The following is a 20,616-nucleotide window of genomic DNA, read 5'->3' on the forward strand; positions in this document are numbered from 1 at the left end:
GACCTTTTAAATTTCAATATATTTTTATGTTTTGGCACACTCCAGACACATTGAAATAAATCTTGTGTATTTCTGCATGTTGCAGCAACTGGGTAAGTGCTACTGTGGTCAGTTTTAATAGGTATTAATACAGTGAGTAGCAGGCAAATTATAACTGTTTCACATTAGACATAATTTTACAGCAGACAATTTTATAAGGAGAATGGAATGAATCAAATACAGTAATTCGTATTAAAATATCTTTTACATTCCCTGTGTTCCAGTGGAACTGATGACAAGTCTAAGGAAGCATGCTAGGACAAACAGACCAGAAAATTAAATTCTTCTAGCTTTCATATGCCACAGCAGGAATAATTTCCTTTTTTTTTTTTTCTTTCTTTCTTTCTCAGCCTTTCTTTCAATTTTCTTTTTTGGAGAGAGGATGACAATGTAATATTACATTTCCAAATCCTATAAAAAAAAAATACATTTTCAGTTTCATACAAATATGGTCTGGTTTAGTTCTTTTGGATGGACTCTAATGTGGTATTCGTGATAATGTCATTTACTTTGCATGTGAATAAAGCCAAATGGTAACAGCCAAGGCTTGAATCTCACAGCCCTGTATCTTTGGGAAATGTTTATTCTATCAATTAAGCATATATATATTTGCCAGATGTACAAGGCTTGACAGCGTTTTTATGTACACCCCATGCTAAAAGGCTGTGCTCAAGCTCTAGATTACACTGAATGCAGAGCACTTCAGCATGTGGGTGCTTTTGCATTGAAGCACTGGCTGCTTGGATCTCAGTGTTCTTCGTGAGTCAGGAGATCCCTGTGAAGGATCTGAGGGATTTTGTGTCTGCTGGCATCAGTGGGGCATCCAGAGCAGATCTTCCTTAGTAAGATGAGAGATTATTCAGCCTGATTTTTAATTGTCCAAATGTTGAGTGCCTTGCCTAAGTCACTCAACTAGCTATGATCAATATATAGAGAGACACACCTGTAAGAGAGCCATTTATTTTATGCTTATGTATGAGATAATCAGTCTTATCCAAGGCCAGTGGGAGAACTGGCTTCTGTCTGTGTATCACCGATAAGGAGAGCCCAAACAACAGGCTTGTCTAGGTGGCTACCATTTAGATAGCTGTGCTATAGGGCCAAGATACAGACAGGCTGCCACCAGGGCAGAGGAAACCAACTACATGTGATGCATGTGGTGATATAAGTCACCATGTTCTCAGGCCCTTTCTTTACCCTTGAGCAGAGACAGCACTGGTCATAAATCAGAAATAAATAAAATGCTAAAACTTAGCAAGTTGAAAAGAATAATCAACTCATGGTTGCATAAAAGTTACATGAAAACTTCCCCAAAATAGCTGCATTATGGATCTGTCTATCTCTGGCCTAGAGAGGTTCCAGCAGCCCAGGGATTATTTTGCCCCTAATTCCCTCCAAAGTGGATGATGAAAGAACCAAGCTGTGCGGTAACCGAGTGGCAGCCTGTAGAAGGCTGGTTACATTTGAACTTAAGGTCTATTGCTACAAGAATCTCCCTTTGGAGGGAAGATTTAGTTTGGATATAAGGAAGATGGTTTTTTTTACAGTAAGGATGGTGAGGCGCTGGAACAGATTGCCCAGAGAGATGGTGGATGCCCCATCCCTGCAGACATTTAAGGTCAGGCTGTACCAGGCTCTGAGCACCCTGATCTAGCTGCACATGTCCTTGTTAATTGCAGAGGAGTTGTACTAGATGACCTTTAAGAGTTCCTTCCAACTCAAATGACTCCATGATGACTCCATGACTCCAGGTCAACTCCTGGAAATATAGGGATAAAACATTTTAAAAAAGCCATGTATGCTTGGTGCCCAGACCACTTCACAGCCCAAGGCTGCAGGTGAGAACATGGTTTCAAATCAGCTGGACGCTCTTTGCCCTAAGGCCATCAAGTGCCCCCAGCTCTGCATATTGATGTACATGATCACCTACAACACAGTTTCTGAATGTAAGTCCTAGTCCTACAAATCCTTACCCATCTAAGTAAATTTTACACATGGGAATGTTTCCTGTAGAGTTGGTTGTAACTATTCAGCTTTGTCAAGCCAGGCCTTACTAAAAGTCTTTACAGGATTGCACCTACTGTTCAAGTGACCAAGTCTAGCTTAGTCTGTGACCATATTTTGAGGCAAGGGAAGAGGGGAAGTGTTACAAAACATTACTACAAATGAGTCCAAGAAATCTACTGCTCCTTTTCTGACCAAATGTTGGATTCATATATTAATAGCATGGTAATTCCATCTTGGATAGAGTCTAACCAAAAGCTGTTCATTATTGTCCATGTCTCATTTTAATGATAAACAAATACAAAAGACTTCATGCTTTAAAATCAAAAAAAGAAATTATGGCCTTTTTTTCAATATGTGGTAGAACCTGGTAAATAGTTACCTAAAATAAGGAAATCAATGATAGAGAACTTCACAGTCAGTCTCCTTCATGTGTAGCTGACTATAGTGAATTAATATACTGGAGAGTGAGAGACAGATTTATTTATATATATTTTCTTTTTATCTATAATATGTAAAAAAGTAACACAGAACTCCAAATAAGAAAATAGAAATAAAGAGAAACTGAGGATTAATGCAGAAAACTATAGGAAATCCTTCATCTCCTTTTAATCAGTATTAAATATTGATAAGTACTGTATAGTAGCTAACAATATACAAAGTGTTTAAAAATAACTGGAGATTCTACAAATCTGAATGTATATTTTTCTGTACAAGCAGAGTTATATTTGTTTCACAGAGGAGCAGTGACATTGGATTAATCTTTATAAATCATGGAGAGGTCTTCACACACCAAGTATAATATAAAACATTACAGCAAGTGGTTAATCTTTTCTTCAGTCAGACCTGAAGACTATATAACTTACGTTTCTAATAATTCAAGAAGTTTTCTGGATGTTCATTGGCCTTATCAATACATAAACCTCAGCTGGATAAGAGCTGTAGCTAATTGAATATCCCATCTAGGAGTTGTTGATGACTTCTATTATTTTTATACTTTTTAAAGTGTTTCAATTCAATGTTCATATTTTCCGGTTGTTACATTGTTGGTGGGTTTTGATGTTTGTCTTTATTTTTTGTCTTAGTTTCTGCCTCTGACTGTGATGGAAAAAAGGCAGTGAGTTATTGTGGGCATTTGCAGACAGGGGTGGGGTGGGTGGACAAATTATTTCTGTACAGGGATTTTGGCACTCTGAATTTTTCAGACTTGTCTTTTCCACGTAACAGCATACCCACATTCCTATTTTACAACACAAAAACATATAGTGGTAAAGCAAAGGAGAAAGTGAAAAAGATCTTGCTATGACCAAAATGGATAGTGAAAAAATTAAAAAATAAAAGAAAAAATAAAGTATTCCAATGCTTCACATAGCTGGAGGCCAGAGCATCTGCCTGTTGTTGTTAGGGCAGTGTTAACAATACCAACTATAGGAGGTAAGATAGATGATGGGGCTTGGAATAACATTTATGGGAAAAATTACCATCCACCTATAGACATACAGACACAGAATGTTCAGTGTCTTCTGTGGCTGAACAACAAGGAACTAGTTGTTGTCGGATCACTATGGGTACATCAACAGCCAAACAGGCAAACAAAAAAAGTGGCTAAATAGCGCAAAATATACTGTGAAAACAGGAAGGAAGATCATGTAGGTGGAACCATATGGCATAAGCTTCTTCAGTAACTACAGATCATTTCTCTTCTGAAGATGTAGAGATACGTCTAGATATAGAAATGTTTTTCCCATGCACTCAATGTTTGCTTAATATAAAACATGGATGGAATCAGACTTGCAGTTGTTGCCAGTATCTACAGCTTTGATGGAGGTTTTTGGGCCATATTCATTGCGAAGCATGAGCACAGGTGCAAAAAGAAGACAGTAATGAACTGTTTACCTGATCAGAACATGATCAGAAATAAATGCATAAATAAAATCATCTTGTTGGACTTTGTTGGGAGCCAAATTAAGCTTTTTCCTGCTCATCATCTTCTCCTGAAACAAAGCTCTGCGACAGGAAAAGGACAAAATTCCCTGGATAAAATGAAACTGTAATCCTAAAAGGATCACTCTCTAGAAGAGAAATTGTATAAAAATGGATTCCTTTTCTTCTTTCTTTGCCAGGAGAGATTGGAAAGACAGCTATTCCATGCAGTTTTATTTGTGAAGGAGCCCTTAAACAGTCTGCTCACAATAGAGAGGACAGAAGAAAACATAAGGAGTGTATGTCTGTTGAATGAGGAACACAGATATTTTTTGAAAAGAATGAAGTAGTGTGAGCAAACCCTATGAAGATACTGTGTGAAGGTTTCTTGGAGTACAAGGATGACAAATGCAAAGAGACAGACATGAGGAGAAATGGAGCAGAGATTGTTTTCTGTTGACTTGAATGGAGTCTCTGTGTGGTTGCAAGGGAATGGCCTGGGTAAGAGAGGGGTTCATGTAAGACATGTGGGAGGGAGAGAGAAGAGAGAATAGAACAGCTCCGAAAAGGAAAGGTTTGGATGAACCAAAGGAAAAGGGGAATGATAAGAAATAGTATGACACTGTTACTCTCATTTGTTTTTGCACTTCTGTTTCCTGGAAAGGACAGAGGAGCTGGTTTACACTGAACTGTCTCAATAGCAGGTAAGTGGGACACCAGCCATAGGTTTGCAATGGGATCAAGCAACTGAGCAGCTTGAACTGAGAATGACAGTGTTGGGACAAGTGGCCTGTAGGCTAGAAAATGGACTGAAGTAACAGAATACCCCAAGATGCATAAATCCAGATGTCATTTTTGGGAAGGAAGGTAATTACACTTAATGATGCTGGTGTTGAAAGAAAGGCCTGCGAGACAAGGGAAAGTGGCCAGCCCAGGAAGAGACCATTCCAGGGGTATCTCAGGAGCACTGTCCTGCTTAAGCAATTCAACTACTTGACCCAGAATAGAAAACATCACAGATGTGTCATACCCAGATACATTTTCTTCCAGTACTTTCCTCAAGGACATCTGTATGCTGATATCTTGTGGCTAGCTAGACAACCTGTGCTGTGTTGTCTGGATGCACTCCTAACTCTCAGTCCTGATGGCAATCTTCCCAGTTAAAACAATGCTCCTTTTCATTTATCAGTGATGCAGATCTAACAGACATATCAGACCATGGATGTTTTTTTGTTCTTTTGTGTGTGTGCATTTACAATTACCAGCCAGTGATTTCATTTTAAATGAGCATGACAAAGCAAGGAGGAGCTGTAGCAGGAGCATATCATTGCAGCTCAGTCACAGATGCACTTGAGCAGTATCAGAAATCCATGTTCTTTTTAACCAAGGCTATTATTGCATCAGTGAAGAGAAGTAATCTACAAATTCAACCCCTGTACTTGCATAGCAGGCAATTCTATTGAGTAATACTTACGGGGTTGTTGAAGACAAGACCCAGGAAACTCAGGGAAAGCAAAAAATTATCCTTTTCTAATGTTTCTAATATGTAACTGTCTCTTGTGAGTACTATTGGCGATAGGTGGATGGTTGGACTGGATGATTTTGAAGGTTTTTTCCAACCTTGGTGATTCTGTGATTCTTACCTTACCCTAAATTTCTGTTTTCTGCCCAAGATATCCAATGCACAGAGGGCTTTTCCAGCCCTCTGCTTGGCCCTGGAGACTGCTCAACGAGTTTGAAATGAAAGGTGACAATGAGGTGAATGGTGGTCCCATTTGGCAACACTAAATGTGTTTGTGTTCTCCATGCTGTTGGCTTCATGGAGTCTGTTCCCTTGTAGTATTATAATATGGCCAAATAAATTCAAATATGGAAGCAATATCAACCATCTGCAAAGAAAAACAGAATCTAACTGCATACAAAGCGTTCTTTTCATTCTAATTGTAGTGTCCTGGTTTCAGCTGAGACAGAGTTGATTTTTTTCATAGTGTCTGGTATGATGCTATGTTTTGGCTTTAGGAGAAAAACAATGTTGATAACACACCGATGTTTTAGTTGCTGCTGATAGGTGCTGTACAGAACGAGGGACATTTTAGTTTTTCAACTTCCCATTCTGCCCTGCCACAAAAAAAGGAAAGGGAAGCACAATGAGATGAGAGGGGACAGAACCAGGACAGCTGATCTAAACTGGCCAAAGAGACATTCCATACCATGGTGACATCATGTGAAAAAAGCTATAAAACTAAGAGAGTTGGCCTGAGGGGCAGCTGCTGCTCAGGGACTGGATAGGCATTGGGCAGTGGGTGGTGAGCAGTTGCTCTGTGCATCACTTGTTTTCCTATGTACATATATATGTGTTTTTGTATGTATTTGCATCTATGCATATATATATATATACATTTACAAACACACACGCACAGGTAGATTGCTCTGAAAGTTATGCTTCCTGTTCTGCCAGTATTCCATTAAAATTTATTGCTGTGTGACAGATGGCAGTCTGACAGAATGCCATCTGACATGGAAGCAATGTATGAAGCAAAGGTGTGGAAGTGAATTCCTCCATGCAGAAAAAATGGCACCCACTGACATTCATCAATGCTTGCTGAATGTTTATGGAGACCAAACACTCAGTGTGAGCACGGTGAGGTGGTGGGTGGTGTGTTTCAGCAGTGGCAACAACATGAAAGACAAGCCACGTTCCGGACAGCCATGCAGATTTTTACAAGCACAGCATGGAGGCTCTTGTTCATCACTGGCGAAAATGTGTAGCTAATGGAGGTGACTATGTTGAAAAATAGCAGTTTGTAGCTGAGAATTTGCTCTGTTGAGTAGTATTATTGTATTCTTTGTATCTGTTGTAGTTTCCATGGAAATAAATAGGAGACAAAACTTTCAGAGCAACCTGCGTATAATCATTGCATTTCCCTCTTTCTTTTCTGTTTTAGCAAATAGTTTTTATCTCAGTTTAGAAGCTCTACCATTTTTTCCTCTATTCTCTCCCCCATCATACTGGGAGGCAGGGAGCAATAGGCTGCATGGTGTTTAGCTCCTTGCTGAATTCATAGAATCATAGAATCATAGAATCACCAAGGTTGGAAAAGACCTAAAAGATCATCCAGTCCAACCATTCACCTATTACCAATAGCTCCCACTAAACCATGTCCCTCAACACAACATCCGGTATTTCCCTGAGCACCCCCAGGGTCAGTGACTCCACCACCTCCCTCGGCAAATTAAACCACAACAGATAGAAGCACTGCTATTTTCAATAAGTAGGAGTGAATTGTCTTCCAAATCCCATGATGAGACTATAGAGAAACACTTGCTCTTTCATTGCCAAGCTAAATGCTGCACCCAGAGCATTCTCTGGCTATTTAAAACACAGTATAGAAACCTAGAATCACAGAATCACCAAGACTGGAAAAAAACTCCAAGATCATCCAGTCCAATCATTCACCTACCACCAATATATCCCCACTAAACCATGTCCCTCAGTACAATATCTAAATGTTTCATGAATATTTTCAGGGATGGTGACTCCACCACCTCCCTGGGCAGCCCATTTCAGTGCCTCATCACTCTTTCGGAGAAGAATTTTCCCTTAATGTCCAACCTGAATCTCCTCTGGCACAACTTGAGGCTATTCCCTCTAGTTCTATTGCTAGTTTGTAGGAGAAGAGCCCAATCCCACTTTACCACAACCTCCCTTCAGGCAGTTGTAGAGAGTTATAAGGTCTCCTGTGAGCCTCCTCTTCTCCAGAAGAAACAACCCAGTTCCCTCAGCTGCTCCTCATACAACATGTGCTCCAGATCCCTCATCAGCTTTATTGTCCTCTTCTGGACACGTTCCAGGACCTCAGTGTCTTTCTTATAATGAAGGGCCCAAAACTGAACACCGTACTCAAGATGCGGTCTCACCAGGGCTGAATACAGAGGTATGATAATTTCCCTGTTCCTGCTGGCAGTGCTATTTCTGATACAAGTCAGGATGCAATTGGACTTCTTGACCACCTTTGCACTCTGCTGGCTCATGTTCAGCCAAGCATCAACCAACACTTCCAGGTCTGCTTCTTATACATAGCCTTCCAGTCACTCTGGAAGCCTGTAGCATTGCCTGGGGTTGTTATGGCCAAAGTGCAGGATCCAGTGCTTGATCTTGTTGAATTTCATCCCATTGGCTTCAGCCCAGCTGTCCAGACTGTCCAGATCCCTCTGTAGAGCCTTTCTACCTCCAGGCAGATCCATGTTTCCTCCCACCTTGGTGACATCTGCAAACTTACTGAGGGTGCACTCAATGCCCTCATCCAGGTCATCAACAAAGATATTGAAGAGGACAGGCCCCAGTACGAACCCCTGGGGAACACCACTCCTGACTGGTCGCCAGCTGGATTTAACTCCATTCACCACCACTCTCTGGGCCCGGCCCTCCAGCCAGTTCCTTACCCAGCAAAGAGTGTACATCTCCAAGCCATGGGCTGCCAGCTACTCCATGAGAATACTGTGGGAGACAGTGTCAAAGGCTTTGCTGAAGTGTAGGTAGACTACATCATCAACCTTTCCCTCGTTCACCAGGCAGGTCATTTGATCACAGAAGGAGATCAGGTCGGTCAAGCAAGACCTGCCTTTCATGAACCCATGCTGGCTGGGCCTGATCCCTGGGTTGTCCTACACATGCTGTGTGATCTCCCTCAAGATGATCTCCTCCTTACCTGGCACCAAGGTCAGGCTGACAGGCCTGTAGTTCCCCAGATCCTCCTCACAATCTACCTTGTAGATGGGAGTCACATTGGCAAGTGTCCAAATTACAGCCCAGAAAAGAAGATATTTGAGCAAGGACATTGTGGCACAGTACCATTAAAACTGCATAAGGCCTATGGAGAGTTTTTGGGCAGGGACACAATTTTCATTTGTTAATAATGGCCAAGGAAATCAGCCACCCCGACAAATCAGATTGCTAGTAAGTACTATGGGTGTGATTGACGTGACCAGAGGATGGTTGACCTGTGGTGGTTATACAGGCCCTCTGCATGGACTCAGGAGAGAAGCCCCATTGTAACTAAACATCTAAAAGGAGGTCGGATGAGTCGTAGAATCATAGAATCACTCAGGTTGGAAAAGACCTTAAAGATCATCAAGTTCAACCACGACCTAACCATACTACCCTAACTCTTACAGCCATCCACTAAATCATGTCCCTGACTCATACCCTGAAAAGCCTGTTCGTCTGCAACTCTAGTGGAAGCTGATGATGACTTGCTCAGAAGCAAAGGTCTTCTCCATCAGCATATGGTGTCAGGTGAGGTGAAGCCCAGTTCTGGGGCTTCAGATCTCTTTTGGTTTTATAGAATCACCAAGATTGTAAAAGACCTCCAAGATCATCCAGTCTGGGGCGACCAAGACAGTTCTGCAGACACCTGGACGCTGGGTTGAAAAGCAGACATATGTCTAAACATGCGTGTTGGCCAGCCTGAGCATAAATGATTATTTGTGCCAGGACTGATTTTGGATTTGTGTATCACAGTGCAGACCTGTGAAGTATTCAAGCAGGAGAAAGAGCAAAAATGTGTGGGAGGTTTGTGCTGGAAAACAATGAAATGTATTTCTTTCGAAACCTGGTTGCTATGGAACAAAAAGCAGCTATCTTGAGTGTTTGGAAAGCTGAGTTTCTTCCTAACAAACATGATGCTGTTTTTTCTCTGCCTGAGTCTCTATGAGACAGCAGTCTTTCAAAATTGCATATATTTTTCTTCGCTGAGATCTAAGATCTGTTGAGACTGTCAGAGACTTAGAACATAACCAGATAGAGCTGAATTTTTCCATGAGCTGAAAACTGGAAACATTTGATGATTTGCAAAAATTCATTTCAGTATTAAAAATATATATTTTAGCTAATATAATGTCATTTTTATTTTTATACTACATATTATTTTTATACTATACTACTATAGTTTTATATATTTACAGTATTTCAAAATGTGTTACTAGTGATAGTATTTAATTACTTTATTGAAGTATTCTGACATTTGAATTATCTTTAAAAATCATAGACAGACAAGTGCTACTTAGCATGTTTAAAGCATGATTTTTCATATTTGGAAGTGTCTCGTGCTTGTGATATTTGACAAAGATGCAAATGCTGTGAAATTGTGCAAAAATAATAAATATTATGTTACTTTGGAACTGGATAATTAAATTCTGAAAACTCTGAAAATATTTCTTCATTGTAGAAGTAACGGGCGTCAGATATAAAAACCTAGGTTTTGTTTCAAAAGAATTTAGATTTTTATGGAAGCTGTATGTACAGGCTGTACATAAAGCAAGACTGAGAATAAACATAGACTGGCTTTAGTAAACAGTGTTATTCTTCAGAGTAGCTTTCATACAAATTTTGATGAAATGTATAGAACTTCTTTCTGAAGCTCTTATTTTCAGTGACAGGCTTTCCACTAAATCTAAGATACGCGTGCATTCCATTGCATGTCTAAGTCTGGAGGAAGAATTGGGCTTAAAGTTTAAACAAAACAAAGTGATCAGATAGCCAGATAAGCTACAGTGATGGAAGATGTGACCAGGCAGTGAAGGCTAAATTAATTCCAATTGCCTCATGTTTGCCATAGGCAAACACATATCAAAGGCTAAATCTGAGTTTTACCAGCTTTTCACATGTCCTAATTCTCTATATCTACAAGAGAAAGGAAAACTCTTTTTGGGGAAAAAAAAGCAAAACAATCAAACAAACAAACAAACAAAAAACATTATTATTATTTTATAAGCACAAATATTGAATTGGTTCTATTGATCCATTGATATAATGCACAATGAACAGTGTAAAAGCTGGTCAGTGTTTAGACAAACAAAATTATCTTCTTTAAAAGTTAGTGATGTGTTTATCTAGAGGGTAGCACCTAACTATGCAGGAGTAATTGGACTTTCACACTTGCTATCTTAATGAAGAATATCCATGTAATGGAGCTAAACAAGCCCTGCAAACGTGTGAAGTGGTGATCCAGTGGTGGGCAAGGTGAGAGAGAAAAGAGACTGGTGGAGCTCCTCCAGCTTTCAGACATGGCCTGCTGACTATGGTAAAGCAGGAGATGCAAAGATGGGTAGAAGAGAGCACAGAGTCTTGATGCTACCTGGGACTCCCACTGCCACCCCAAGGCAACATCAGTATTAGGATTCCTGGGGGTATGACTCCTCAGAAAATGCAAGAGTCACTTTTGCAGCTCTGGCATTCAGATCTGGAAAACTCCCTATCTAGATGAGATAACATCTGCTGCTGCTGCTAGATGACTGTGAGCAGTTCAAGTGGTAGCAGGCTATGCAGCAGTGGAGAAAGTTTAAGTTTACAGGCAGCTGTTGGTGCACAGATAAAGGGAAGAGGGAGAATTGTTACAGCTGCACGTAATGGCATTTATTTCAAGGAGATTTTGGTGTTCTGGGGGGCTTGTTTATTTTTTTCTTCATTTAAAAAAAGCATGGAAATTAATTACTGCCTGCAGTTCGGGCAATGCATGTACAGAGAGGCCCCAATGAGAAAGCACTGCAGAGCGATCACAGCCAGGAGAGCCACGATTGTATCAGAGCTGCCTCTCTCTCTGCACCACAGTTCACATTCACAACCTGCCAGTGAAGAGAATGGAAAAGTGCTTTGACAGCACTTAGAAACCCCGAAGCCACCCCCCCCTGCAAAGCAGAGGCCAAGTCCACTGCTCTGTCCCTATTCCATATGTGAGATAATTTGTATTCATCCAGATGCTAAGGAAGTTGTCCTGTTTCCAAGACGTCTAGCGCGTGGACTCAATAGGTTCTGGATGGCCTCTGTAACCCTGAAATACAAACCCTCAAGTGCTGCCGCGAGCACCAGATCCCTGCTGAGTGCAGGAGGAGGAGCAGACCAGGTTGGGCCACCATTTGGGTACCAGGTATCTTTGGGACACAGCACCTAACTGGCCCTGACCTTTCAGAGTGTGCTTTACAGCCTGTCAGTAAGATGTTGAAGACTCTCATTCATGGAGATGGCTTTGTACCTTACCTTACTGCCCAAAGCAGAGCACTCAAGCACTTTGCATGCACCTTCAAATGTGGGCCCTGGCTGCTTGGCCCCAGTGTCTCTCCCTTCAGCTGTGTGTCTGGTATTCAATTTTGGGGGGGAATTTTTTTCAGTTTGAGTTTGAATTTTTTTTTTTTTAACTGATTTGATTGGCTTAGAACTTCAAAAAACATTGCAATGGCTAATTCCTAATGGAAGAAATGCGCAGACTTTTGAGGGAGCAAGAGGCTGTGAAGGCAGCCCAAAATGGAAAGAGCGAGGACTCATTTTCTACAAAAAGAGTGGCTTTCTCCTTCATTTCTCACAAATGATTGAGTACACAGGGAGACAACAATGGCCCTGGTGTTTCCTATTGGCATTTGCCCTAACTGTGGAAATTGAGTTGTGCACACGCACCAATCCTCCTCCCACCACTGCAAACCGCAATAAATCTAGTTTGGAGCAGGTTGGTTAGGTTATTATGGCCGTGTCACCCGGTGTCCCTGTGGTGCCCCAAGGAGGCAGCAAAGCCCTTGGCTGAGGGCAGGAGGAGGGGAAAACTGTGCACACTCAGCATCACTGAGCTGCAGAACACTGGATAGAGCCAGGCAGGCTGTGCCCAGCCCCGCGTGATGATATTCATTTCACACAGCCCCTGCCTGTTCCAGCTGGAACGATAGGAGATGCAAACTTTGACTTCTGTGCTTGAAAGAGATATTGTCTGATGGAAGTGTGTGGGTGGCGGGTAAAACAAGCAGCTAAGTGTCAGCACAAGAAGCAAACATTCTCCTTCCTCGCTCTGCCCCCTCCCAATGTCGTTTTTGACGTAATGTGCATTGCTCCCAATTTTCCTTCCAAATAGGCATTGCGCTGGTCCCCATGGCAACTGTCATGCTCAAAAGATGCCCTGTCAGGAGCCATGAAAGGCCCAGAGACATTTGTATCAAATGGTCACAACCACCCTAGCTAATGCTTAACAAATACTCTGCTAGGCTGCATTCGTCAAAATGAAGAGCACAAACATTTGTGTTCCATTAAACAGAAATTATTAAGACTCGAATAGGAAGAAACCAAACTGGACTATTTTTTTGTGTACACAGCTGTGTTATGAAGTAATACAGGGAATGTTAGTACGAATAATGATTGCACATGTGCATTCAATTTATTTCTTTTACTTCTTCTATGGTCTCCTTTAACCCTTTTCAGAAATCAAATGCAGGTCTAACAGCTGGTTAAGACAGGGATTTCAACTGCTCCTTTCACACTGCTGAGGTCCAATAGCACTTCTTTATTTGAAGGCACGCTGGGTCACCGGGAAGTTGTGCTTTTGAAAAATGTTCACGTACATGATGATTGAGCACATAAATGTGGTGGTCAGATTTTTACTGGGGAAAAGAAACAACACGAGTTGTATCCTGAACCACTGCGTGTCCTTATACCTTTCTGGGCTGCGGGGAAGCAAATCTGATTTATTGCAGCTGAGGACCTGGCCTGGGATCCAGTGCATTAACAAAAAAATAATAGCCATAGTGAATCGTGCTTCCAGCTCAGCTGAAAATCAAAAGTGAAAGTTGAGGAAGAAAGCAGAGCCTCCTCCCACCGCAGCCCTTCTCCTGGCTCCTTGTCACAGAGCATAATTTAGAGCAGCTCCTTTTATGCCTTGCTGCAAGTAAACAACAAAAGTAGACTGTGCTACACGGCCCAACAATGACAGTCTGTGCTCAGTTCTGCAGGCCACAAAAGGCTATGGTGGCTTTGCTTTCTCCGGTCAACTCAACCTCCCTTCTTTTCTTCCAAGAAAAAAAAGTTGGCCAGGATCCTGGTTCAGCAATGGGCCCAGGCCAACTGCCCTGTGCATGTGTGTGTACCCGCGCCTGGACTGCCTCTGTCTTCCCTGTTCATAACTCTTTTCACTTATCATTTCATTTTCCCGTTTCAATGTTCTGACTATGCAGGCAGCAGAAGTAATCACTCTGGAATATATATTTCCATCACATGAAGCTTTTATTCCCGCAAGGTCTGGTTTTGCAACAGTTTGAATGCTTAAATATCTGTGCCAGGATACCTCCTACCTCCTCCCTTGCTTTCTCCTCACAGTCCCTCCTATCTCTCTTTAAGCCTGTGAAACTCCCATTATCCCACTGAACCTCCATCTCGCAGGCTGAACTGAATAAGACCCTTATCCCAGGCTGGGCACGTGGGAGGGGAGGCAGCAAATGGAAAACATTTATCTTTCTAGATGTAATTGCAAAACAGGAATTTTCTGTTCCACCAGCATGCACATATCCAGATCTGGACATCTACAGAAAAGCTAACTTGCAAAGAACCATAGAACCCCATCATGGCTGAGGCTGGCAGGGCCCTCTGGGTCCCTCTGCTTCAGTCCCTACCCCAGCAGGGACACCCAGAGCAGGGTGCCCAGGGCCACATCCAGGCAGCTCTGGAAGATCCCAAGGAAGAGACCCCACAGCCTCTGGGCAGCCTGTGCCAGTGCTGCATCACTGCACAGCACAGAAGGTCTCCTGGTGTTCAGAGGGATCCTCCTGTGCTTCAATTTGTGCCCATGGTATCTTGTCCTGGCAGCGGGTGCCACTGACAAAAGCCTGGCTCTGGTATTTTGACACCCACCCTACGGGTCTGTGTCTATGAATACCTGATTTTTCCAGGTTGAACAATCCCAGCTCGCTCAACTTATCCTCATAGAAGAGATGGTCCAGTTCTTTCATTATTTTGGCGTCTCTTCATTGAATTCTCATCAGTATGCCCGTATCTCTCTTATGCTGGGTGGCCCAGAACTGGTCCCAGCACTCCAGGTGTGGCCTCAGCATCTAAGTAGAGTGGAAGAATCACCTCTCTCAACCTCTTGGCAATAGTTTACTTAATGGAACTAAGAATACCATTAGCCTTCTTAGCAGCAAGGGCATATTGCTGGTTCATGTTCAACTTGGTGTTCACCAGGACCTCCCACACTTTGCCATGGACAGGTTCACTATCAGTCCCTTCTTCCTTCAAACCTACTTTAAAGCCCTGTCAATGAGTCCAGACAGCTTCTGGGCCAGAAGATTTTTTCCCCTCTTTGATCCAGGCAGACTCCATGTGCAGCCATCAGGCTGAGCACTGAGTAAACTGCCCCATGGTCTAAAAAGCCAAAATTCCTGAGGTGGCACTAGCCTCTTAGCCACATATTTATCAGATAGGTTTTCCTGGTCTTCTCAGTATCCCTTACTGCCACTGAAGGGACGGGGAAAATTCCATCTGTACTCATGCATCATCCCAGTCTGCTCCCAGTCCTCCGAAGTGCCTTTTGATAGCCCTTAGGATACTCTCAGCAACTTCATTGCTGCCAGCCTCAGATATCACTAAGGGATAACAATCAGCGAGGTGAACCAGGCTAGGGAGTCTCTTAGTAATGTCTCTGACCCAGGCCCCAGGGAGGCAGCACATTTCCCTACAGGTAGGGTCTGCACAACATATAGGGCCCTCTGTTCCTTTCAGAAGGGAGTCACCTACAGCAATTACCCTTCTTTCCTTCTTGGCAGAGGCAGTCTTGAGGTGTGGGGCTGATCTTCTCACTCTAGACAAACTCCTGAATGGACCCTTCCACCTCACCTCACTTACCTGTCACTTGATTTTCAGAGCCTCAAACTTAGTATGCAAGGCACCTGGGAAAGCAAGATAGGTAGGGAGGGGGTTTGCCTGCCATGCCAAAATGAGATCTGTCTCCATTCTTCCCCTCCTCTTAAGTCCCCTCTCTCTGCCTGGTAGCAACAGAGCAGGGGGGCCCCATTATTTGAGGTGTATCACCCTGGTGCCTCATATCTGAGCAAACTTGTTTTTATGATCAGATAGTCATCCATCCAAAACATCTGTAGTCAGGGCTGAATAACCTGAATTAATGGAAGTTGAAATGTAGAAAAGATATTGCCTTTTCTTTATTAGTCAGAATTTCTACTTGGACTGTATTGTTTGATGGAAATCTGTATTTTATTTACTTAGACTATTTGAATGTGTGGTTATGAATATAGCATGAAAATTTTGGTAATATTCTATATAGTAATAAAAGCCCAAATGTTTTCCTTTATGTCAGTGAAATTTCTGATAATTAATTTTGACACCCTATATTAAAATATAAATAGAGAGTCCTTAACAAACTTCTTAGCCAAAAATGTTGGCTTAAGGGATGCTTGAGAATTCTCAAGCTGACAGGTTTTCTATCAGAAAATGTTGTTTGATTTGACCAAATGGAAAATTCCCATGGCACCTCACTAAAACTTTAAATGCAACATTTTATTCCAGCTTTGAAATGTCTGTAAGTTATTGCACTCCAGACTATTCAGAACCTCTGAATTTTGAACCAAAATGCCAAATCCTTGAATGACCAAGGTGGAAAAGCTGCATAAGACCCCTTTCTCACTCTCATCTAGGACAAGAACTGGGAGCAGGAAGGGCAAGAGAGAGTCCGACACATCTAGAAGACATTGGGTTGAAAGCAAGAAAAAGGAGTCTTTTCAGTTGTAAACTGAGGATGTCCTTCAAACAAGAAGTTATATATACTCAAAGTTCTGGGCACAAATCTCTTGAGCACACAAAGACATTAATCCCAGCACAGAAATGCTTTGAGCCTTTTTTTTTTTTTTTTGTACTCTCTGAACATATTTTGATGAAGAAGCACTATTTGCTTTTTGTTTGATGTTTACTATGACAAGTCTGGTTCTGGTCAAGATGTATCTTTGATCTTATGTCCCCAGGGAGGTAGGAAGTGGGATTTCTGGCGTGCTCTGGTAGAAAAATTTTGTCTCTGTGCAGTTTCCACCCATTTGTTCTATCTTCATCTTTTTCAGCAATAAACCAACAAACAAAACATACAACAGTATAGGTCTATTTTGAATAACAACAATGTAGCAACAATATAGTTTTACTGCAAATGATGGAATGTTTTACAGAAAGAAAACAACTTTTACTAATTTTTAAGTTTGATATGTACTTTAAAAGAGTGATGGACAAAATAATGAAGCATTTGAGAGAAACTCCCACTCAATCTCCTCTAAAGCTGCTACCAGCAGGCACTAACAGGACCAGACTTCTTTTTTTTATTTCAGACTAACACTTTGTCCATAATTCACATATAGTAATTTCTGCAAAGTGTACCCTGCACTGTATGGTAACACACAGAGCTGCTGTTCAATAGCCATGAACAATTTACAGTCCTGAGTTCCTGCTATGTAAGTGTATAATCTGGAAGAATTCAGGGCAGGTGTACCCTCAGGTTTCAGAGGAAGGGTTTCATCCATTTCTCTCAGGGGATCAAAAGAGGCTGAAGAGCATGAAAATTACTTAGCTGGTGTTGAAGCCTATATTGGAGATGTCATCTTTATTTTTTTAATGTCCTTGGTTTTTCCTATTGGCGCAAGAACAACAACATTTTACTGTTTTGGAAGGTTTACTTGCTATTATTTTAATACAAGTCTGAAAAAAAGCAGCAAGATTAATCACTCTGGGACTAAGCATGAAAACTTTCAGAAGGAATCTTTACAGTTTATTAAAACTCTTACTAACTAATCATGTGAACATATAATATTTACTAACCCTTTAAAACTTAGATTATTTTTCCAGCATACTGGAAGGTCTTTTAAGATTTGTTGCAATCCAGTACTAAATAATTGTTCAAGGAGACTTCATATCACAAAATATTGAGCTGTTCATCTGTAGGCTATTCCTGATGCATACATGTAGCGAGTTTGCAAGTTTTACGTTGTCATGAATGTTTCTTGAGAAACGGCCTTGGACAGAAGTCATTATTCTAAATTAAATAAATATGTTGGTCTTGATTTTCCAAAACACCCAAAGAAACTAGCTCGCATTCTAGATCAGTGGCCTTCAAAATTTCACTTTGAAATACGATGACATCTTTTACTTAGTGAAACACAAAAATATACCTGGAAACAAAGAAACTCTTTGCAGAGGGTCTGATTCTACAAACTTTACCCTCATGAATTACAGTTCTCCAGATGAGTTTTCCCATTGACTTTAACAGAGCTGTTTATCTAGGTTTTCATGTTAGCTGAGGTGTTTGTACCATTACGTGTTTGATGCTCCATCTTACTACTACAGTTGAATGCACCATTAACGTTGCTTTGTAAGTAAAGCATACAATAGATGCTTTCCAGGATAACTGAATTATTAAAACAAATCGATGGTTGGCTGTTTTCTTGAGAAAAGGAAAATTCTGGTCCTCTAAATGATTGGTTTTCGAGGGTCAAATTCTGAACCAGTTTTTACATGATCCCCAAATCTTTTTCCATGCTGTTGTTTGTATAAATTATGCTTACGACTGCAAGTTAAGAAGTGTATGGGTAGGAAATAAAACCTTCTGAAGGCTCTGACAACTCTAAGGAGAGCAACTCAAACTGAGCCAGGAGCTCTGGGTACAGCAAGCTGCTGTGGACACAAATTTGGGCTGCATGAGGTCTTTCCTGAGTTTGATTCAAACACACTGACTAAAGCCCTTAGGAACCAATGGAAAGAATACCATTGATTTCTGGCAGAGTCTGGATGTGGTTTTAAACGAGCACTTTGGGATAATGGCTTTGTTACAGACCAGGAACAAGAATGTCACAGGATTTTGTTGCTGCGATACTGCAGCATGTTGGAAATGCCGAGGCACAGGTACAGATGCAGCAGCCCTGAGCCATCACATATATCCTCTGCGACAGCACTGAGGCACTGAAGGTGAAATGGGCTCTAGGGTGTTTATGACTTACTGTTTGCTTGCAGTTATACATTGCTTTGGCTTAAATTTCTCTACAAGCAGGACTTTGTCTTGCGTAAGATCCGCTTCTTGTTAGCTTTGGCCAGAGCTCCACAACTACCTCTCCTCTCAGTCCTGTGCCAAGAAGGTAAATTGGATGTGCAGAAAGACTTGGGCCAGCTTCACAGAGTCTTATCCATAGGAATAGAGTCAGAGAGTCATACAGATGTGTACAGAAAGGCTATTAGATCATCAAGCCCCACTTCCCAGGATAAAACAGACCATGGTTTTGTATTTTTTTAACTCAAGCTACTTCCGTGTCACATTGTCTACCTGTAGTTTCTCCTAATCACAGTCTTCCATACAGACATCTGGTCTTGAGGTGAAGACTTCTGGTACTTTGGGCCAATAATTTAAATTATTCCAGCTTTCCAAAACATCTGCTTTATTTCTCTTATGAATTTCATTTTTACTCTCCATTTCTCAGCACAGTAGTTTTCTCCACTTTAGGTCCAGAGCAGTGCCTTGTGCTGCAAGTACTTGTGGCATATTCAAATTACCATTCTTCATCTTTTTGATCCGATCCTTAGGTCTTGCACTGCGTAGATTTATTTTTTTTTCCGCCCTTTGAATACTTTTCCTGGCTCATTTTCTGCATCTTCTTCAGTTTTTCAACATATTTTTATAAATACAGGACAGCCAGAACTGTACATAATGTTCCAACATCTGTGTCACTGTAGCTATGTGCAAATGTAAAATTACATCCGTATTTCCACTATTTGCTCCTCTCTTTTTACATTCGGGGCTTGCTTTAGCTAAAGCATTGCCGTAGGAACTCTAACACAGCTGCACATCCATGAGTCCTAAGCCCTTCTCAGTAGTGTTGTTTTCCCAAGCCCTGTAGGCATCCCTGCCTTCCTCTGTCCTACATGCAGAATTCACCTTTTGCTTAATATTAGAACCAGTGCTCCTTGTGGATCAGCTTCATATCACTGTGTATCAGCCCAGCCCTCACCACTTTGTACCACTCTACCAGTTTTTAAGTCATTAAGATATTACCAGCAGTAATTTATGTCCCCCTCTAGATTATCAACACCAACATAATCTAGCATGGTGCCCAGTACTAATTTACACAGAGTGAAAGTCTGCATTATCATCTGGTTTCCTGATGAAAATGCTACTTTAGGAAGCTTGTGAAGGGTTTGAAGAATACACCCTATGAGGAGCGACAAAAGGAACTCAGGCTGTTCAGTTTGGGGAAGAGGGGGCTGAGGGGAGACATTATTGCTCTCTTCCAATATCTGAAAGGTGCTTATAGGTGACAGGACGAGGGGAAATGACCTCAAGTTGTGCCAGAGTAAATTTAGGTTGGATATCAGGAAACACTTCTTTACAGAAAGGGTTGTTAAGCACTGGAATAGGCTCCCCAGGGAGGTGGTTGAGTCACCATCCTTGGATGTGTTTAAAAACCATTTGGATGTGGTGCTCAGGGACATGATTTAGTGGAGGGTTCTTAGTTAGAGCAGTATGGTTAGGTTGTGGTTGGACATGATGATCTTCAAGGTCTTTTCCATCCTGAGCAATTCTATGGTTCTGTGATTCAGTTTGTTACCTACTTCAGAAGTGCTTCACAGATTCCATATTATGTAATGCTGTATAGACACATGGTTTGATATTAAACCAAGCAGCTTTCAGTAAGCATTTCACATCTGTTCAATGCCTTTTATCAGTGAGCCAATATCAGATGGTGAAACTAGTTTCTTTTACAAGACTTATTTTTCTTTAAGCCATCTTGTCTGGCAGCGTATTCTCACCTGTTATTTCATATTACAGCCAACTGAGCAGTTTCCTCAAGCCTTCTTTTTCATGT

This window comes from Phasianus colchicus, chromosome 1, assembly GCF_987193195.1.
Source record: "Phasianus colchicus chromosome 1, bPhaCol1.hap1.1, whole genome shotgun sequence".
Taxonomy (NCBI): Eukaryota; Metazoa; Chordata; class Aves; order Galliformes; family Phasianidae; genus Phasianus; species Phasianus colchicus.